The sequence below is a fragment of the Mesoplodon mirus genome (genome assembly GCF_964341445.2).
Source record: "Mesoplodon mirus genome assembly, chromosome: 1".
NCBI lineage: Eukaryota > Metazoa > Chordata > Mammalia > Artiodactyla > Ziphiidae > Mesoplodon > Mesoplodon mirus.
This window is the reverse complement of record NC_138976.1, coordinates 38,249,748-38,272,489: the sequence shown is the minus strand read 5'-3', so window position 1 is coordinate 38,272,489 and position 22,742 is coordinate 38,249,748. Positions and strand designations below refer to the sequence as shown.

The window sequence follows — 22,742 nt, the reverse complement described above, 5'->3', positions numbered from 1 at the left end:
CCCATTCGTTTCTATATCACAAATTTGGTTTTTAAAATATTCTAATGACTGCATTTAAAACATAGTAACTAGTTTCTTTTTAGATTCTATGTATTATATTTTATGAATTTAAAAGTGTTATTTTAAGACTATTTAAATGGGCTACTCCATATTGTCAAAGGGATCCACAGTAAAAAGAAGGTTAGGATCTCAACCTCACAAAGATTATTGTCAGTTTATAATGAGATGATGTGAAATTGTCTGGTGCAAATGTTGGGAGTTCATGCTTGATAAGTGTTAGCTTTGTCCACTTGGGCAGGCTTCTTTCTCCTCTAAAGTTCTAAATACCTTGGAAGAGAGAACATGCTAAACCTTATGGTTAATAATTTATAATGTAGTGGAAGGATTTGCTAGGTATCAGTGTTGGAGGTAAAGGTCCATATAAGGTTGATGGAGGATGAGAAGAAGACAAGGATGACCCTGAAGGTCAGGGGTTTTGTAGTTGAACAGACTGGGGATTGGATCCTTCCATTCATAGCCTGACTTTGTCTCATTTTTGAAATAAGGAAAACAATGGCTATTACATAGGCTTGTCCTTAAGAGTGAAAGTAGATGTTTAATCTTTTCTTTCAATTTGTTTGAGACAGTGGGGATTAAGTGTGGCGATTTGGGACAGTTACATAACATATTGGATTGTCCTTCCTTGTATAGTTTTCACTCTGTGAAGCCAGACTCACTGGAGGTATAGATAGTTTCTCATGATAATTCAGTCTGCTTCATCCATGAAAGTACTCTTGCCAGGTGCTTTTTACTCATAGAAGACAATCAGTGTTGATGGTGCTTGGGAAAAACAAAAATTAAAGATATTAAATGGCAGGAATTAACTGCTTCAGATACTATACCATGGCGAGAGACATAGGGGAAAGAGAAAGAAAAAAAATGAAACGAGAAATGTCTTACATCAACATGTATGGTTTGAATCTATCTGCTTGGAACTTGACATACACCAGTATGCCAGATAATTTAATTTAATGAATAGTGGCTAGGGTGAGGTGAAATAGAGCAGTTTTTTAATCTATGAATTTTCATTGAACAACCCTTTTTTAAAAAACAATCTTTGGATCATGACTTTAAGGTCTGCAGTAATTCCTTTCTGATATTCTGGAATTAGAGATCAAATGGCCTCATGATATCATGGGTCTCCGCAAAGGACAATATGAAAACCTGAGCCAGAGGCCCTGGGTGCCTGAAGCTGCCAGCATTAGAACCACTCCTTTGGGTTAAGGAGTCCTTACAGAAAGGACTCATTTAAATGCAAATATACTATCAAGAGGGCTAACCATGTATCCAGTACCTGATTAGCAGCCATTAACAATTTAGCAGAGATTAGCTTCTCCGATTCATTATGGAGAGGAGTTGTCAGGGTGATTTGGCCCAGGCATCTGTCATCCACTGACAGCCAGGTCTCCTGCCCTCTTCACTACATAGGGGTCTGCCTAAAGCTGGGAACTTAGTTTACTAGGAAAGAATTGGGCACTCATTGCATGACAATCAATATTGTTTTACATAATTTTGACTTATGAGAAAGGGTAGGAGGAGAATTTCTATAATAATAGTACCTTCGTGTGTGTGTGTGTGTGTGTGTGTGTGTGTGTGTGGTAGCTGCTCAGCTTAGGTTGATTAATCGTACTCTACAGAAATCTTAAAATTTTATGATAAACATCTACCCTTTCAATGAGGCCAGAAAGTATATTATGTAAAATATGCACAAATGTAGTCCAGGGATGGCAAAGCTATAGTAACAGAAATAGAATTGCGTTCAAGTAATTATAGCTGGACTAAAAATTTCCTGCATTAATATGAAAGCACGGATACAAGAGTACAAGAAAATGATCATTCATATGAAGATTGATATTTCATATTGAATATCTGTAACAGAAATAGGAAAATGAAGAAGGGAAATGACTACAAACAGAACAGTAACTGTTTCTTTAGACATCGCTAAGAATTCACCTTGTTTTTACTGGTAAGGAGTTGACATATAATACCAGATCTGTATAATACAGGTAGTATTCTATAATTGGAAGTCTAGATTTAATTGCAAAATGTATGTGTACTTAAGTGAGATGCTTGGTAAATGGCACATGATACATTCAATAGTGTGGTGTAAGTAATTCTCAAATAAACCCTTTTTAAAAAAAATCATCATGTAAAAGTCATGAAATAAAACAATGTACTTAGGCATTGCTCTTTAAATTTTTTAACCTTAAGTTTTTAAAGAATCTAAGAAAACTAAAAAATCCATTCTGGAGAAAGGTATACTTTGAATAAAACTTTTGTGTTGTAATGAATAGATTATTAAATAGTATTTATAAAGAATTATGTCTCTATAGTTATTCATTTTTTATAAAAATGAATATTCAACTTTTCAAATCAAATTTAAGCTAATAAGAAGAGGAAATTGAAATTTGATTAAAAAGTAAGTTTCAATGAACTGTGTTTGGTCATCAGGCAGGTTGATGTTCATCCATTCAGCATATATTGATGGAGTGTCTAATATGTGCTGCTGTTCTAGGCACTAGAGCACTAGGCTCTAGGAGTGAAAAAATAAATCTCTTCTTTATGGATCTTATGTTCCAGTGGAAGGAGACCACCATAAATACATAAATATAGCATGTTAGGTAGTGGAAGGACCATGAAGGAGCAGCGTAATGATGCAAGGTTTAGGGCAAGTATATAGGGTGGTCAGGGAACATTTGAGCAGAGATTTGAAAGAAGTATGGGAGCAAACCGTATGAATACACTGAAAAAGAGGCTTGGTGTATGCAGGTGCGTGGGCTTATACTTTATGTGTTCCAGAGACTAGGAGGTTAGTTTGTTTGTAGTGAAATGATCAAAGGGGAAATTGTTAGAAGATAAGGTTTGAAGGCTAGGTTAGTGAAAAATCACTTAGGGTCTTTTAGGCGATGGTCAAGAGAGAACTTTAGAGGATTAAGAATTTGTTTTTGGACATACTAAATTTGTGATGGCATGTGTGGACATGTGAAGTAGACAACTGGATATACTAGTCTGAAATTCAGCAGCAAGAGATTATCATGGCTGTAGATGAAAATCGGTAAATCATCATGGTATTTAAAGTCTTTAGATTTAAAGATGAAATCACTTTATAAGTAGGTGTAGGCAGAGAATACATGACGTTGAAGGACTGAGCCAGGAGACACTCCATCATCTAGAGGATTCGGCAAAGGATATAAGAAGTGAGCAGGGAGATAAGAGGAACTGTCTCATGAGCCAAGTGGTAGGTGTTAGAAGGAAGAGGGAGTTATTATTAATCCTACTGGTAGATTAAGATGAGAACTGATCATTTAATATAGGACTTGGCAACATATAATAGATATCACTAATAACCTTAAGAAGAATAGTTTCTGTGTAGTGGAGAGGACAAAAATAGGTAAGTGGGAGATAAGGAAATGAAACATTAAGTAGAGCTATATTGTTTGAGTAGTTTTGCTCTAAAGAGGAGCAGGGCAATGGGGCAATGATTCGAACTGGATATGGGAAGAAAGAAAGAATTTTTCCCTTTAAGATGGGAGGTATTAGATCTTTGCATGCTAATGAAAGCATCTGGTAGAGAGCAAATAATGGAAGATACAGGGAAGAGGAGACACAGCAGAAGAGAAATCCCTGATTAGGCCAGAAGGGAGGTATCCAGTGCAGAGTAGAGGGTTCGGCCTTAGAACAGAGGACAAACATTTCTTCTGCCAAAGGAAGAAGGAAGGCAGAACACGTGGTTTCAGATAGATCCAGGTAGGATGGTAGACTTGGTGTTTGGAGTTCACGGATATTCAATTTTGATCCCTCCTGTATTCTCAGTGAATTAGGAAGCAGCTGAGAATTTAGAGGAAGACATGTTATAGATGTAAAGAAAGGGGAGTTATGGAATTGTTCTCTAGGACAGAAGAAAAGAGAATTGATTAAGCAATCAGTTTTCTAGTAAGTACTAAGAGTTCACATGGGGTAAAATGATTATGAATTTAACTGAGGCAAATTACAAAGGTTGCTCGTTTTTTTCTCCAGCCATGTTTAGTTGTTTGGCCCAGATGCTGAATTGGCATAAGTTCTATTTCACTAGGGCTGGCATTTTGCACTGCCAATATGACTGAGAGTGAGGACCAAGGGACTTCACAGTGTCTCTGCAAAAGAGTGATTCTAATGACAGACCATGGGCTCTAATCAGGGTAAGCAGAGAACTGAGGAATTATGCTTTGAGCACTACACTTGATTTTAACTGCATGTTGGAACACAAAACTGAAAATCTTGACTGATAATGGTATGGTAAGGGCAAACACAGCTAGATCCTCCACATTTCACTCTGTTACACAGGAATTCTCCATGTTTCTTTCAGCTGAATTCCTGTCTGTAATTTCTTGATCCTTAATTCAGTGACATTATCTGAGGTGAGGTATGCATTTTTGATAAAGTCTTTCAGAAATGCATTTTACAAGACTACTTTTAATTTTAAAGTTGTTAGACTAGAAATAAGTTTAACAGAGCTTGCAGTGTTTTCAAGTGCTTTTCTTTTCTCTAAAGAGACATCTGTTTGACTATTACACCGAGCACCATCCTTCAGGTGTTCTTCCTCTGGCATTGAAAATAGGAGTAAAATGTAAAAATTAAACAAACATATTATCTTCAAACAGATATGTATCACTGTTTTCTTTCTAATATGGGCCAAATCTTGCTATTGACACCATGTCTATTTTTTTCCCAGTGTAACTAGTTTATTACTAGTTTTCCCTTCATTGTGTGTATGAGACATGTTTGCCCCCTCACGGATGAATCTGGAACTGTCACCACAAATCTTTTCTTGTTTTTATTAGGGAAAAATAGACTGAAAGTATAGATATTGTGGTCAATGGGAATTATTTTTGAAGGAAAGGTTGAGGCTGACCAAAAGAGGTTGAAATCACTAGATGTTTAACCTTCTTCAATTAGTTTCAGAACTTGGGATTATGTTAAGAACCACACTTTAAGTGAATCTGGAAGAAGATGATAGAGAAAAAAGTTTAAATTTTGACATCCTTTTAAACTATGAGAACACAGAATTGTGAAGAAAGCTAGTCTCACTCTTATTTAAATATTAAAATGCTTAATGTTTGTAACTTAACTCAGAAGGATGAGATGGCTTTTCTTAAATTAGTTTAAGATTATATAAATATAAATAAAGGAAAACCTGCCATTGATTAGTCTTTACTTGCTACATATAGAATTATACAAGTTATGAGAAAGTCCATTCTTAGGACTGTGTGAACAACAATGAATCTGACTTTCCCTTAAGTGTTTTCCCTAACATTCTAGAAAACTTAACTTCAATGTGCTGAATTAGACATTTATGACTTATTTGATTGTCACTGTTTTAGTTTCTAGGAATAAGACCCAGTTTCTTTCCTCAAAAGAGGTGCAAGTTGATATAGAGACAAAAATTGCAGTAAAGTGTAATAAATTCCACTGCAGAAGTCTATACTTGATATCAATTAATATAAGTGCAAGCAATGTATTTTAAGTTCATTCTAGAGGAGTAGTTCAGAATAGCTTCATAGAGGAGAAGACCTGAGCTATCTTGGGAGATGTTTAAACAGATGAGGAGTGGAGCCGGAGTTGGGAAGGCAAAGGCAGTGTAGCCTTAGAATGCAAATGTTCACAGACATGATCTTGTGGCTTACTCACCATTCTTACCAACCTAATAAGGACACCTGCTGGTAGCTTCATCATCATCATCATCATTATCAACATCATCATCACCATCATGTTAATAAAGAATGGAGGGACTTCCGGGTAAGATGGCGGAAGAGTAAGACGCGGAGATCACCTTCCTCCCCACGGATACACCAGAAATACAGCTACACGTGGAACAACTCCTACAGAACACCTACTGAACGCTGGCAGAAGACCCCAGACCTCCCAAAAGGCAAGAAACTCCCCACATACCTGGGTAGGGCAAAGCGGAGAGATCTGCACACAGAGGATCGGTGCCGAGCGGCACTCACCAGCCCGAGAGGCTTGTCTGCTCGCCTGCCGGGGCGCGCAGCGCTGGAAGCTGAGGCTCGGGCTTCGGTCAGAGCGCAGGGAGAGGACTGGGGCTGGCGGCGAGAACTCAGCCTGAAGGGGGCTAATGTGCCACAGCTAGCCGGGAGGGAGTCCGGGAAAACTCTGGAGCTGCCGAAGAGGCAAGAGACTTTTTCTTCCCTCTTGGTTTCCTGGTGCGCGAGGAGAGGGGATTAAGAGCGCTGCTTAAAGGGGCTCCACAGACGGGCACGAGTCGCGACTGAAAGCGCGGAGCCCAGTGACGGGCGTGGGACGCTGGGGCTGCTGCTGCCGCCGCCAAGAAGCCTGTGTGCGAGCGCAGGTCACTGCCCACACCGCCCTTCCGGGAGCCTGTGCAGCCCGCCACTGCCGGGGTACCGGGATCCAGGGGCGGCTTCCCTGGGAGAACGCACGGCGCGCCTCGGGCTGGTGCAACGTCACGCCGACCTCTGCCGCTGCAGGCTCGCCCCGCACTCAGTGCCCCTCCCTCCCTCCCGGCCTGAGTGAGCCAGAGTCCCCGAAGAGGCTGCTCCTTTAACCCTGTCCTATCTGAGCGAAGAGCAGACGCCCTCCGGCTACCTACACGCAGAGGCGGGGCCAAATCCAAAGCTGAGACCCAGGAGCTGTGAGAACAAAGAAGAGAAAGGGAAACCTCTCCCAGCAGCCTCAGAAGCAGCGGATTAAAGCTCCACAATCAACTTGATGTATCCTGCATCTGTGGAATACATGAATAGACAACACATCATCCCAAATTGAGGAGCCCGGAGTCAGTGCTGTGCCTCTGAGGTGGGAGAGCCAACTTCAGGACACTGGTCCACAAGAGACCTCCCAGCTCCACATAATATCAAACGGCGAAAATCTTCCAGAGATCTCCATCTCAACACCAGCACCCAGCTTCACTCAACGACCAGCAGGCTACAGTGCTGGACACCCTGAGCCAAACAACTAGCAAGACAGGAACACAACGCCACCCATTAGCAGAGAGGCTGCCTAAAATCATAAAAAGTCCACAGACACCCCAAAACACACCACCAGACGTGGACCTGCCCACCAGAAAGACAAGATCCAGCCTCATCCACCAGAACACAGGCACTAGTCCCCTCCACCAGGAAGCCTACACAACCCACTAAACCAACCTTAGCCACTGGGGACAGACACCAAAAACAACAGGAACTACGAACCTGCAGCCTGCAAAAAGGAGACCCCAAACACAGTAACATAAGCAAAATGAGAAGACAGAAAAACACACAGCAGGAGAAGGAGCAAGATAAAAACCCACCAGACCTAACAAATGAAGAGGTAATAGGCACTCTACCTGAAAAAGAATTCAGAATAATGATGGTAAAGATGATCCAAGATTCTATTTCCCAGATCCAAAATCTTGGAAATAGAATAGACAAAATGCAAGAAACAGTTAACAAGGACCTAGAAGAACTAAAGATGAATCAAGCATCGATTAAAAACACAATAAATGAAATAAAAAATACTCTAGATGGGATCAATAGCAGAATAACTGAGGCAGAGGAACGGATAAGTGAGGTGGAAGATAAAATAGTGGAAATAACTGCTGCAGAGCAAAATAAAGAAAAAAGAATGAAAAGAACAGAGGACAGTCTCAGAGACCTCTGGGACAACATTAAACGCACCAACATTCGAATTATAGGGGTTCCAGAAGAAGAAGAGAAAAAGAAAGGGACTGAGAAAATATTTGAAGAGATTATAGTTGAAAACTTCCCTAATATGGGAAAGGAAATAGTTAATCAAGTCCAGGAGGCACAGAGAGTCCCATACAGAATAAATCCAAGGAGAAATACGCCAAGACACATATTAATCAAACTGTCAAAAATTAAACACAAAGAAATCATATTAAAAGCAGCAAGGCAAAAACAACAAATAACACACAAGGGAATCCCCATCAGGATAACAGCTGATCTCTCAGCAGAAACTCTACAAGCCAGAAGGGAGTGGCAGGACATACTTAAAGTGATGAAGGAGAAAAACCTGCAACCAAGATTACTCTACCCAGCAAGGATCTCATTCAGATTTGATGGAGAAATTAAAACGTTTACAGACAAGCAAAAGCTGAGAGAGTTCAGCACCACCAAACCAGCTTTACAACAAATGCTAAAGGAACTTCTCTAGGCAAGAAACACAACAGAAGGAATATACCTACAATAACGAACCCAAAACAATTAAGAAAATGGGAATAGGAACATACATATCGATAATTACCTTAAATGTAAATGGACTAAATGCTCCCACCAAAAGACACAGAGTGGCTGAATGGATACAAAAACAAGACCCATCTATATGCTGTCTACAAGAGACCCACTTCAGACCTAGAGACACATACAGACTGAAAGTAAGGGGATGGAAAAAGATATTCCATGCAAATGGAAACCAAAAGAAAGCTGGAGTAGCAATTCTCATATCAGACAAAATAGACTTTAAAATAAGGACTACTAGAAGAGACAAAGAAGGACACTACATAATGATCAAGGGATCGATCCAAGAAGAAGATATAACAATTGTAAATATTTATGCACCAAACATAGGAGCACCTCAATACATAAGGCAAATACTAACAGCCATAAAAGGAGAAATCGACAGTAACACAATCATAGTAGGGGACTTTAACACCCCACTTTCACCAATGGACAGATCATCCAAAATGAAAATAAATAAGGAAACACAAGCTTTAAATGATACATTAAACAAGATGGACTTAATTGATATTTATAGGACATTCCATCCAAAAACAACAGAATACACATTTTTCTCAAGTGCTCATGGAACATTCTCCAGGATAGATCATATCTTGGGTCACAAATCAAGCCTTGGTAAATTTAAGAAAATTGAAATTGTATCAAGTATCTTTTCCGACCACAATGCTATGAGACTAGATATCAATTACAGGAAAAGAGCTGTAAAAAATACAAACACATGGAGGCTAAACAATACACTACTTAATAACGAAGTGATCACTGAAGAAATCAAAGAGGAAATTAAAAAATACCTAGAAACAAATGACAATGGAGACACGACGACCCAAAACCTATGGGATGCAGCAAAAGCAGTTCTAAGAGGGAAGTTTATAGCAATACAATCCCACCTTAAGAAACAGGAAACATCTCGAATAAACAACCTAACCTTGCACCTAAAGCAATTAGAGAAAGAAGAACAAAAACATCCCAAAGTTAGCAGAAGGAAAGAAATTATAAAAATCAGATCAGAAATAAATGAAAAAGAAATGAAGGAAACGATAGCAAAGATCAATAAAAATAAAAGCTGGTTCTTTGAGAAGATAAACAAAATTGATAAACCATTAGCCAGACTCATCAAGAAAAAAAGGGAGAAGACTCAAATCAATAGAATTAGAAATGAAAAAGGAGAAGTAACAACTGACACTACAGAAATACAAAAGATCATGAGAGATTACTATAAGCAACTCTATGCCAATAAAATGGACAACCTGGAAGAAATGGACAAATTCTTAGAAATGCACAACCTGCCAAGACTGAATCAGGAAGAAATAGAAAATATGAACAGACCAATCACAAGCACTGAAATTGAAACTGTGATAAAAAATCTTCCAACAAACAAAAGCCCAGGACCAGATGGCTTCACAGGCGAATTCTATCAAGCATTTAGAGAAGAGCTAACACCTATCCTTCTGAAACTCTTCCAAAATATAGCAGAGGGAGGAACACTCCCAAACTCATTCTACGAGGCCACCATCACCTTGATACCAAAACCAGGCAAGGATGTCACAAAGAAAGAAAACTACAGGCCAATATCACTGATGAACATAGATGCAAAAATCCTCAACAAAATACTAGCAAACAGAATCCAACTAAACATTAAAACGATCATACACCATGATCAAGTGGGGTTTATTCCAGGAATGCAAGGATTCTTCAATATACGCAAATCAATCAACGTGATACACCATATTAACAAATTGAAGGAGAAAAACCATATGATCATCTCAATAGATGCAGAGAAAGCTTTCGACAAAATTCAACACCCATTTATGATAAAAACCCTGCAGAAAGTAGGCATAGAGGGAACTTTCCTCAACATAATAAAGGCCATATATGACAAACCCACAGCCAGCATCGTCCTCAATGGTGAAAAACTGAAACCATTTCCACTAAGATCAGGAACTAGACAAGGTTGCCCACTTTCACCACTCTTATTCAACCTAGTTTTGGAAGTTTTAGCCACAGCAATCAGAGAAGAAAAGGAAATAAAAGGAATCCAAATTGGAAAAGAAGAAGTAAAGCTGTCACTGTTTGCAGATGACATGATACTATACATAGAGAATCCTAAAGATGCTACCAGAAAACTACTAGAGTTAATCAATGAATTTGGTAAAGTTGCAGGATACAAAATTAATGCACAGAAATCTCTGGCATTCCTATATACTGATGATGAAAAATCTGAAAGTGAAATCAAGGAATCACTCCCATTTACCATTGCAACAAAAAGAATAAAATATCTAGGAATAAACCTACCTAAGGAGACAAAAGACCTGTATGCAGAAAATTATAAGACACTGATGAAAGAAATTAAAGATGATACAAATAGATGGAGAGATGTACCATGTTCTTGGATTGGAAGAATCAACATTGTGAAAATGACTCTACTACCCAAAGCAATCTACAGGTTCAATGCAATCCCTATCAAACTACCACTGGCATTTTTCACAGAACTAGAACAAAAAATTTCACAATTTGTATGGAAACACAAAAGACCCCGAATAGCCAAAGCAATCTTGAGAACGAAAAATGGAGCTGGAGGAATCAGGCTCCCTGACTTCAGACTATACTACAAAGCTACAGTAATCAAGACAGTATGGTACTGGCACAAAAACAGAAAGATAGATCAATGGAACAGGATAGAAAGCCCAGAGTTAAACCCACGGACATATGGTCACCTTATCTTTGATAAAGGAGGCAGGAATGTACAGTGGAGAAAGGACAGTCTCTTCAATAAGTGGTGCTGGGAAAACTGGATAGGGACATGTAAAAGTATGAGATTAGATCACTCCCTAACACCATACACAAAAATAAGCTCAAAATGGATTAAAGACCTAAATGTAAGGCCAGACACTATCAAACTCTTAGAGGAACACATAGGCAGAACACTCTATGACATAAATCACAGCAAGATCCTTTTTGACCCACCTCCTAGAGAAATGGAAATAAAGACAAAAATAAACAAATGGGACCTAATGAAACTTAAAAGCTTTTGCACAGCAAAGGAAACCATAAACAAGACCAAAAGACAACCCTCAGAATGGGAGAAAATATTTGCAAATGAAGCAACTGACAAAGGATTAATCTCCAAAATTTATAAGCAGCTCATGCAGCTCAATAACAAAAAAACAAACAACCCAATCCAAAAATGGGCAGAAGACCTAAATAGACATTTCTCCACAGAAGATATACAGACTGCCAACAAACACATGAAAGGATGCTCAACATCTTTACTCATTAGAGAAATGCAAATCAAAACTACAATGAGATATCATCTCACACCAGTCAGAATGGCCATCATCAAAAAATCTAGAAACAATAAATGCTGGAGAGGGTGTGGAAAAAAGGGAACACTCTTGCACTGCTGGTGGGAATGTGAATTGGTACAGCCGCTATGGAGAACGGTATGGAGGTTCCTTAAAAAACTACAAATAGAACTACCATATGACCCAGCAATCCCACTACTGGGCATATACCCTGAGAAAACCATAATTCAAAAAGAGACATGTACCAAAATGTTCATAGCAGCCCTATTTACAATAGCCCGGAGATGGAAACAACCTAAGTGTCCATCATCGGATGAATGGATAAAGAAGATGTGGCACATATATACAATGGAATATTACTCAGCCATAAAAAGAAATGAAATTGAGCTATTTGTAATGAGGTGGATAGACCTAGAGTCTGTCATACAGAGTGAAGTAAGTCAGAAAGAGAAAGACAAATACTGTATGCTAACACATATATATGGAATTTAAGAAAAAAAAAATGTCATGAAGAACATAGGGGTAAGACAGGAATAAAGACACAGACCTACTAGAGAATGGACTTGAGGATATGGGGAGGGGGAAGGGTAAGCTGTGACAAAGTGAAAGAGCGGCATGGACATATATACACTACCAAACGTGAGGTAGATAGCTAGTGGGAAGCAGCCGCATAGCACAGGGAGGTCAGCTCGGTACTTTGTGACCGCCTGGAGGGGTGGGATAGGGAGGGTGGGAGGGAGACGCAAAAGGGAGGGGTTATGGAAACATATGTATATGTATAACTGATTAAATTTGTTATAAAAAAAATAAAAATAAAATAATATGCTCATTGAAAACAAAAAAAAAAAAAAAAAAAAAAAAGAATGGATATTTTTGCCAGGTAGTCAAACAAGCTCTTTACATGTAGCACCTAGATGTTTTCTATGATCCGCCTTATGAGTTCAATCATTGTAATTATTCTCATTTTTCACATACAAAAATGAAGACTTAGAGAGATTAAGTAATTTGTTCCAATCTTGGTGTGTGCCCTTTCAACTCCATGCTCTGTACCTCTGTGCTTAACAGGCTAGGATGATTTGCCCATATTAAGGGCTCAAATATTGGTTGATAAGTATAATAATCTCATAAAAGGTAAAGTGAAGTAATCTGCTTTGATGTTTCTGATGCAGTTTGGTGAATGCATTTAAGTGCCAATAGATGAATAATAAAAGTTAGAAACACACAAAAAATAGAGAATAAAACTTCATATATGTATGTCTGTTGGGAACAAAAAATCCTCTTGAATGTCTAACTTCTTAGTAAATATCAGGATATCACATACACATCATTGGGCAGCATCAATGGAGGATCCTCTGTACCCTGCAAGAGGGCAATGTTATAGATGCACAGAAAGAAAATTCATATTTCATGCACATTATAAATAAGGACATACTATGATCACTCTTTAAGAATGAAGTAATTTGAATTTTTAAATTTTCCTTATCAATTGGTGTATATGAATCATGTTAGGTGAAGAATTATTGGTTGATTGGACATTTTATGTTTTAATTCTTTACAGAAAACAGTAAACAAATCCTTTTAGGCTTAAAATATCACATTCAGCAAATGAGTTATTATACTGAAGAAAGTGATGAATTCAGTTAGGTGTCTGGAATCTAAAATATTATTATATAAGAAGTAATTGAAGGAACTGGGAATAGATGACATGAAGCGAGACCAGGAGATAAGTAGGGGGTCGCTCTAAACTATTTTAGGAGCTGTCCTATGAAAAAGGGTTTAGACCAAGTAGACAGGTTTAGGTTCATAAAAGGATGAATATTTTGACAAGTAGAACCTTTCAACTATAAAATGGTCCGACTGCATTTTAAACTCAAGAACTCCCTGTTACTGAAGTGCTTTAACAGAGGTTGAAGTTAAGCAGTTGGAAAAGTAAGAGCCTTTACAGTGAGAAAATTCTATGATTCTATGGTTTTCAACTCATAAATCTGTGTAGTTCATTCATGTTACTCATTGTATACACTTAAGTATATTGTTCCTTGAAATGGCCATTCAAAGTTGTTTCCTGTGCCACACACTATGAATGTTAGGGCTGGTCCTGTGTAAATCTTACCCCTATTGAATTAGTATTAACCCTAAACAAGCAGCTTTCTTCCATAAGGAAACAAAAAAAGAGGTTCAGAAATGTCCAAACTAAGTTTTTATAAAACTGTGTTATCAAATCTTATTTATCAAAGAACTTCAAACAGGGGCTTCCCTGGTGGTGCAGTGGTTGAGAGTCCACCTGCCGATGCAGGGGACATGGGTTCGTGCCCCGGTCCGGGAAGATCCCACATGCTGCGGAGCGGCTAGGCCCGTGAGCCATGGCTGCTGAGCCTGCGCATCCGGAGCCTGTGCTCCGCAACGGGAGAGGCCACAACAGTGAGAGGCCTGCGTACCGCAAAAAAAAAAAAAAAAAAAAAAAAAAAAAGGGAAGATGCAGACCTGTATGCTTCAGGATTTTCTCAGCAAAACCCCACACAATTTCTTTACTATTCCAGCCAAGTATGGCCTAGCCCTACCCTCATCCCTGTTTTTCTTGGTTTAGTAATAAAGAAACATAGATGGAAATAAAGAAGAGATATCAGGTAGAAAGATATAAAATAGTGGGGAAAATAATATAAGTGAAGTCAAGTACCACCACCATTTACTAGAAGTGAACTTTCAGCACCAACATTAATATTTTTTCCTCTTATATCTGTAAATGATAATAACTAATATGTACATAACAATTTTCAATTTAATCAAATCTCATTTTTATAACTAACTACTTCACAACAAGTAACATGCTAAGGCAACATCAATAGATGAAAAAAGGTAGTCCCTGGCCCCAAGGAATGTTGCCCAGGAGAACACAGATAATATGTAAAAAATACAATTACAATACAGTGTAGCGAGTGCAACAATCAGGCATGCAGAAGTGCAAGGGTAGCAAAAAGGAGCATGTGATCACAACACTAAAAAGAAGACTGCACAAAAGACATAATATGTAAACTGAGGTTTGAAAAATGAAGTGGGTTGCCCAGGTACCCCATAGGGAGAAAGGAATTTTGAAGGAGGGAAAAGCATAAATGAAGACAGTGAATTGTTCATATAATCCAGAAGTGAAGTAGGCAATGGCAGGAGAAATGATTGGACACAGGCATCATGAATACTTGAGTGTCTGCATTTTAGCAAGTCCATTCTAAAGGAAACTTTGAGGATCAACTCGGGGGCGGGGGGCCGTGGGGGGACAGAACTAGTTATTCCTGCAAGAAACACTGGAACCAGTTTCTACCAACCCACCAAAATAACGACTTCAAAGGCAACATGGTATCACAGAAAGGGCTTGTTTGTTTGTTTGTTTTTAGTTCATTAGGCCTCACTTAAAATTCTGATTCCACAATGCACTTGCTTTGGGATCTTGAACAACACTCATAACCTCTGCAAGTTTCAGGGTAGTAAGTTTATGTGATTACCTTCATCTGTAATATCCCTGCGATGCAATCTTAATGGAAACTCAAGTTCAGGTCAAAGACAAGTTTCTCTGTGACTTCTCTGAATTGATTCAAAAGCCATCTCTCCCATCCTCATTTGGCTTCTCTTATGAAATCTCATAAAAACTTCTATGACCTCTTTCGGTTTTTTTTGTTGTTGTTATTGTCTGTTTGTTCGTTTGTTTTTTAATGGAAGTATAGTTGATTTACAATGTTGTGTTACTTTCAGGTGTACAGCACAGTGATTCTTTTTTCACATTCTTTTCCCTTATAAGTTATTACAAAATAGTGAGTAGAGTTCCCTGTGCCATAGAGGAGATCCTTGTTGTATCAATTCTATGCCTTCTTTGAATGACCGTAGCACTTGTTGTCTGTATCATTTTTATGTCTCTGGTTGCTTTGTGACTGAAAATGAAAAATTTCTATTTGTTCATGTCCTGGCCCTTCCTTAAAAATGTGTTCATTTATGTATTTCATATTTATTGACTACATCTTAGACACCGTGTTAACTGCTGGTTCTAGATGTTAGTAAAATATAGACCTTCCTGCTCAAAAGGTCACAGTATTTGTGGGAAAACAAAAAAATGAACAACCTATGTCTCAAAGAGCTTTGTACTTCCCAAAGAGAAGATACCTAGTAGGTACAATAAATACATGTATCATACATAAATGTATAAATAGTTAATGGGATTAAAAACTAGAGATAACTGCTTTTCGATTCTGAGGAAATGATGATTATATTTCACCAGGAGCTCAATACCACTCTGAGAATGAGGGCTTAACCCCCATCCTGACTCACTGCATCGCTTTTCTGTATAAAAATACACAAGCCTGTACATACGCTCTAGAAAAGGCTTATCTGGCATGAATTTTAGACAGCAAGAAGAAAACTTCAAGAGGTTCAGAGAAGCATCAGGAAGCTCACATGATTTTCTGGCACTAATACAACTTGCTTGACAGGAAAATAGAGCTGTAAATCTCACAAAATTATATGATCTTTGAAGAACTTCAAAGCCTCCTGCTATTAATTGGAAATCCTAGAAGAGCCGCTTCTTTTAAAGCATACTGATAATATGCTTTCCAGCTTAATATTCAGAAGCCTATGTTTTGGCTAAGTAGCTTCAGGAAAGAAGGAAACTTGTGGTTCAGTTCCATCTACTCTGGAACCTCTGGTCAAAACATCTACTTCTGTGCTCAGCCATCTTATCACCTGTAAAATGGAGGCAACTCTAAGAACACATAGTTACACAGATGTTGCACAGTTTCATGTGTCATTGTCTTCGTTTGTTTCAGAAAAACCAATAACATCTAAGCTACTCCTGCAAAGAGTGCAATGTTACTTGGAGTCATCTAGTGCAGCTCTGTCAAAGGAAAGAAAAGGAAAGGGGCCTAGAATAACTACAATTTTCCCAAGAGGACACTGTTATTTTATGGTAAATCTGAGTCAAGAACCCTGATCTCTTTGATGCCATTCCATTGTTCTTTTGTTGGGTTGTGAACAACCCAGAGAAAGAAAGAGAAATAAAACTCCTATGTGCTGTGTCACTGGTACAGGACGTGACAAGATTGGAATTGGAGAACTACATATTAACAGGTATTTGGGAAATTCTTCAAACTAATTAAGATATATACCAGGTACATAAAAAACAGTATGTTTTCTCAAGATGATTCTGTGGAATGAACGGAACTGGTAACTGAAGGTGTCTGTGTGCTGCAGTTCCAAACAGGATGGGTGAATGCTTGTTTTCTGGCACCATGAAGACTCCACCCCAACATACACATTAAAATAAAATTAACATTTCAACTGGGTCATATTTAATTCTGCATGCTCTTGTAAGTCAGCAAAATATTCCATATATCATTTAAGTTGTCACTCACTTTTTTTTTTTTTTTTTTTTTTTGCGGTACGTGGGCCTCTCACTGTTGTGGCCTCTCCCGTTGTGGAGCACAGGCTCCGGACGTGCAGGCTCAGCGGCCATGGCTCACGGGCCCAGCCACTCCGTGGCATGTGGGATCTTCCCAGACCGGGGCACGAACCCGTGTCCCCTGCATCGGCAGGCGGACTCTCAACCACTGCGCCACCAGGGAAGCCCCATATCTAATTTTTGTATTTGGACTCTTCTAATTTTTTATATACATTGGAAAATAACTCATGTCTTTCTAAGGTGTATATCTTTGATTATATTTTCTATTTTCATATAGCTTCTTGTATTCGCTACACAAAACAGGTGTAAATAATGGCTGCATATAACTAATCAATAATCAGCCATTTTGTCCAGATTTTCAAATGTGTTGGTATAAAGCTACCATAGTATTCTTTTGTAATTTAAAAAAATTCTCTCTGTTTTATAGCTAGTCCCATGTCTATCATATTTGCCAAATATTGCTTATTTTATTGGTCTTTGTAAAGAACAAGCTTTTGGGTTTTTTTCTCAAGTTTACTGCTTTTCTTCTCTATTTTTGACTTTTCTCTTGATTAATTTTGTCCTTCCACTCTTTGGGATTTACCTTGTTCTTTTTCTATGTCTACTGTCCATTTCCTGTAGCTTCAAGAGCCATTTTCAACAACTCAACGAGCTCTGCCAGCTGTGTCATGGCCACTTCATCATATGCTATTAAAACTTAATCTCATATACTGGGTGAAGACTCAGCAGTCTTATTTTGCTTTCAAAATTGTTCTATGGCCTTGGATCCTTCTTCTTCTCCTAAATTAGCACTATCATCAGGGAAAATTCTAGTGGGCCTAGAATTCTAGGCTTGCCTTTCCTGCAGTTTCATAATCAAAGAAAACACATTTCCACCCTTTTTTTGATGTTGATCGAAAATTTAGCAACACTTCTTTGCACTGTATTCAAATCCCAAAATAGAAGCAAGCCTTCATGCACACAGGCTCACTGAAATGTCATAATTTTAAACTATATATGACCTGGAACAATGAGCTTTCCAAATACTCCACACTCTTCCTAGGTGTTCAGACTTTCTCATTCCTACAACATCTTTTACACATGGTCGATTTGTGTCATAAGTTCTTCCTCACTCCCACTTCTGAGTATATATCCAAAGGAAACATCATCATGATTTGAAGAGATATCTGTACTCCCATGTTCATTGTAGCATTATGCAGAAGAGCCAAGGTATGGAAACAACCTAAATGTCCATAGATTAATGGATAAAGGAAATATGGTATATATATACAATAGAATATTATTCAACCTTAAAAAAGAAGAAAATCCTATCATTTCAGTCAACATGGATAAAGCTGGAGGACACTATGCTAAGTGAAGTAAGACAAAGACAAATAGTGCATGATGTCACTTATATGTGGACTCTAAAAAAATAATGAAATAAATCAACTATTCCCTCCCTGGACATTTTCCTCAGCAGAATCTAGCAGCCTCTACTATGAGTCTTATCTTTTTTTTATTGTTTGTACCAGATCACAACCCCAGGGAACCTATGTATTTACTGATGTATATCTAGATTATAGTTTACCATTGTTCTTTTCCTTTGTAATTCATTCCTTCCACTTCTGGCATCAGAACCTCATTTTTACTTTGGAGAAGTCCTTGTGATTCAGGTAGGCTGTGTGTCTCCTCCCTAGGCTGTGTGACTTGGGGCTGGCTAGACACAGTGTTTTACATATACTCTATATGTCTTAAGTACTTATTTCCCTGTTTTCCATCATTTTCCCTCCAAATTTTTGTGTAGTTATTTTTTAATTGACATTTGTAATCCTTTCTTTTGTTTGACTAAGGTACTGTTCAACCTATCTTCTGAGTGCTTAACTTCAGCTTTTTTAATTCTAGAAGTTTCTTTTGGTTGCATTTCACAGATAATTTTTGCTTAAATTGTACATGTTGTCCTTTTGTAATACATTAATCATAATTTAAAATAATAGTTTCATTGAGGTATAATTTACTTTCCATATTATTTAAAGTGTACAATTTAATGTGTTATGCATCTACCACCACAATCAATTTTAGAACTTTCATCCACCCCCCAAAAGAAAAAGAATCTATTATAGGTCACTCACTCCCCCATTTCTCCAAACCCTAGGCAGCCACTAATATACTTTGTCTCTACAGAATTGTCTAGACTGGACATTGCATACAAATGGAATCATACAATTACTTAGCATGTTTTCAAGGTTAATCCATGTTGTAGCATGCATCAGTACTTGATTTCTTTTTATGGCTGAATAATATTCCATGGTGTGGATATTACTATGTTTCATTTATCCATTCCCAGTAAATGGCCATTTGGGTTATTTCCACTTTGGGGCTCTTACGAATAATGCTGCTGTGGTTGGATTTACATGCAAGTTTTGTATGCAGGTCTAGATTTGTTTTTTAAATTAACAGACTATTTCAGAGAAATTTCTGGTTTACAGAAAAATTAAGCAGAAAGGACAGAGTTCTCATACCTCCTTACCTCTCTACCCAGTTTCCCCTATTATTAACATCTTACATTAGCGTAATACATTTGTTATAGTTAATGAACCAATACTGATACATTATTACTAACTAATGTCGATGGTTTACTTTAGACTTCACTCTTTGTTTTGTACATTATATGATTTTTGACAAATGTGCAATAACCTGTATCCACCATTACAGAAAGATACACAGGAGTTTTTTGCCTTTAAAATTCCGTGCTTCACCCATCCTTTTCTCCCTCCCCACAACCTCTGGCAACCACTGATCTTTTGACTGTCTTCACACTTTTGAGTTTTCCTAAATTTCATATAGCTGGAATCATATAATATGCATGTAGCCTTTGCAGATTGGCTTTTTTTTCACTTAGCAATATGCATTTAAGCTTCTTCCATGTCTTTTCATGGCTTCATAGCCTTTTCTCTTTATTGCTCAATGCTATTCCTTTGTACGATATACCATAGTTTGTTTATCCATTCACCTATTGAAAAACATCTTGGTTGATTTCAAGTTTTGGCAATTATGAAAGAAACTATTATAAACATCCATGTGCAGGTTTTTATGCAGACATAACTTTTCAGTTCCTATGGGTAAATACCAAAGAGCATGATTACTAGATCACTGTATGGTAAAAGTATGTTTAGTTTTGTAAGAAACTGCCAAGTATCCTGCTAGCAGCAAATGAGAACTTCAGTTGTTCTGCATCGTCAACAAATCTGGTATTTCAGTGTTTGGATTTTAGCCATTTGAATAGGTGTGTAGTGGTATCTCGTTATTGTTCTAATTTAAAATTCCCTGATGACATGGAATGTGTAGCATCTTTTCATATGCTTATTTGCCATGTGTCTATTTTCTTTGTTTAATCATAGTTGTTTTGTTTTGTTTTTTAACCAACACCTACTAACTCTTGTCCTCCTGTGTCTATTTATATTGTCTTTTTTCTTTCTTTCTTTCTTTCTTTTTTGAGCTTTTGATCATTTAGCCTTTTTCCTGGTATGTCCAATTATTTTTTATATTAAAATTGGGCTTAACTTATTTTAGGAAACTATAAAGATACCTCCACATTCTGGATGTTGTTATCGTTCTCTTGAAGATTTCCTTTTGCTCATGGAAGACAGTTACTATAGGGACTGGAAACCTTAGTCCATTCTCAGTTTGAGCTCATTCAAAGCTGTTTTGCAGTCTGTGTGAAGGGTGCTCTATTTCTGTCTTGTCCTTCCTCTATGGGTGTTGGTTGCCCTTTGGGATTACCATGTGAAAGTTTGGATTCTCCCTATTCCCAACTACCCTTGTATTCGTTAGGCTTTAAATGTAATGGTTCCCCCAGCCCTGTGAGACTAAGGATACGTGTAGCTTGTCATTCCATTAGTTGTTGCTTTTATCTTGAGCTCTTGCCGTTTGGCTTCTGTGGTTACAGTCTTTTGAACTCCTTGGCTTTTCAGCTCCTAGGCTGTATGAGTTGAATCAGCAAATGCCCCAAGGAGAAAAGCTGCACCAAATGTCAAGCTTGCGTCTGTGTTTCCCTTCTCTCCAGAACTTGGCCCACATGTCTTGGTGTCTCTCTAACATTTGGATGCTGGCGAACAGATGTTTTCTTACTTTATCCAGGTTTTCTAAAATTTCTTTAGACTTCACCTGATCTTATGTTATTATTGAAGTATCATCTCAATTATCCCTAGGAAGAACATTTACAATTTTATGGGTTTTTTTTTATTTTCTATATTACCGCAGTTTCTGTAGAGACCTTTTATCTGATTGTTCAGTCTAGTTCCTGTGTTACCAGTAAGATGGAGATAGGTGGAGGCTAAGAATATTGGGGGGAAAATCACTGATGAATGATATGTCTCGTTCTTTTTGTTTTTCCTCTCCTTATTTATTCTGGCAGCCTACATTTGCCCTTCTTGATTTGACCCAGTTGCCCAAATAAGCAACCCACTCTGGCAAAGACCTGACTTTACTCTCATAAATGTCTGCATGTTAGGATAAGCTAGATGATGAACACCATGCCAAAGGTCTTTGTGTGACCAGTCAGAATGGCCATCATCAAAAAATCTACAAACAATAAATGCTGGAGAGGGTGTGGAGAAAACGGAACCCTCTTGCACTTTTGGTGGGAATGTAAGTTGATAGAGCTACTATGGAGTACAGTATGGAGGTTCCCTAAAAAACTAAAAATAGAAGTACTGTACGACCCAGCAATCCCACTACTGGGCATATACCCTAAAAAAACCATAATTCGAAAAGAGACATGTACCACCATGTTCACTGAGGCAGTATTTACAATCACCAGGACATGGAAACAACCTAAGTGTCCATCAACAGATGAATGATAAAGATGTGGCACATATATACAATGGAATATTACTCAGCCATAAAAAGAAATGAAATTGAGTTATTTGCAGTGAGGTGGATGGACCTAGAGACTGTCATACAGAGTGAAGTAAGTCAGAAAGAGAAAAACAAATATCATATGCTAACACAGATATATGGAATCTAAAAAAAAAAATTTGTTCTGAAGAACCTAGGGGCAGGACAGGAATAAAGACGCAGACATAGAGAATGGACTTGAGGACACGGGGAGGGGAAGGGTAAGCTGGGATGAAGTGACAGAGTGGCTTGGACATATGTACACCACCAAATGTAAAATAGATACTAGTGGGAAGAAGCCACATAGCACAGGGAGATCAGCTCGGTGCTTTGTGACCCTCTAGAGGGGTGGGGTAGGGAGGATGGGAGGGAGACACAAGAGGGAGGAGATATGGGGATATATGTATATGTATAGCTGACTCACTTTGTTATAAAGCAGAAACTAACACAGCATTGTAAAGCAATTATACTCCAATAAAGATGTTAAAAAGACAAAAAGTGAGAGAGTAAAAAATTTCAAAAGAATTGGCCACACTTCTCCAACAGATTCTCTAACATTTAGCAAAACAAAATTCACACTGAATCTGGTTTATGAGTAAAAGACAAGTCAACTTTAAAGTGGATCATAGATGACATTCTTTTCCATGTGCCCGCTTTGGAGCCATATTTCTGCTGACCACTCAAAACCTTCCTCTTGAGTATTCTGTGATATATTAGAACCAGGAATAAGGGATGTTAGTGCTGGAAGGGTCAGCCAGTGGTCTGCGATTTAATTCACATATCCTTTCTGCACCAGACTCTTTAAGATCATTGAGTTAGCCTAAGAATTTTGAAGCTGTA

The 22,742-nt window shown here is 38.0% G+C and overlaps 1 pseudogene across 1 annotated transcript in view; it reads left to right on the top strand.

Annotated features, from left to right (window-relative positions):
* Nucleotides 1-3,074: 3,074 nt before the first annotated feature.
* LOC309806757 (ferritin light chain-like) overlaps nucleotides 3,075-22,742 on the top strand; it is a 48,154-nt pseudogene continuing 28,486 nt past the window's right edge. The window contains exon 1 of the transcript in view: nucleotides 3,075-3,094. The product of the transcript in view is annotated as a ferritin light chain-like (transcript). The remainder of the gene's footprint in view (nucleotides 3,095-22,742) is intronic.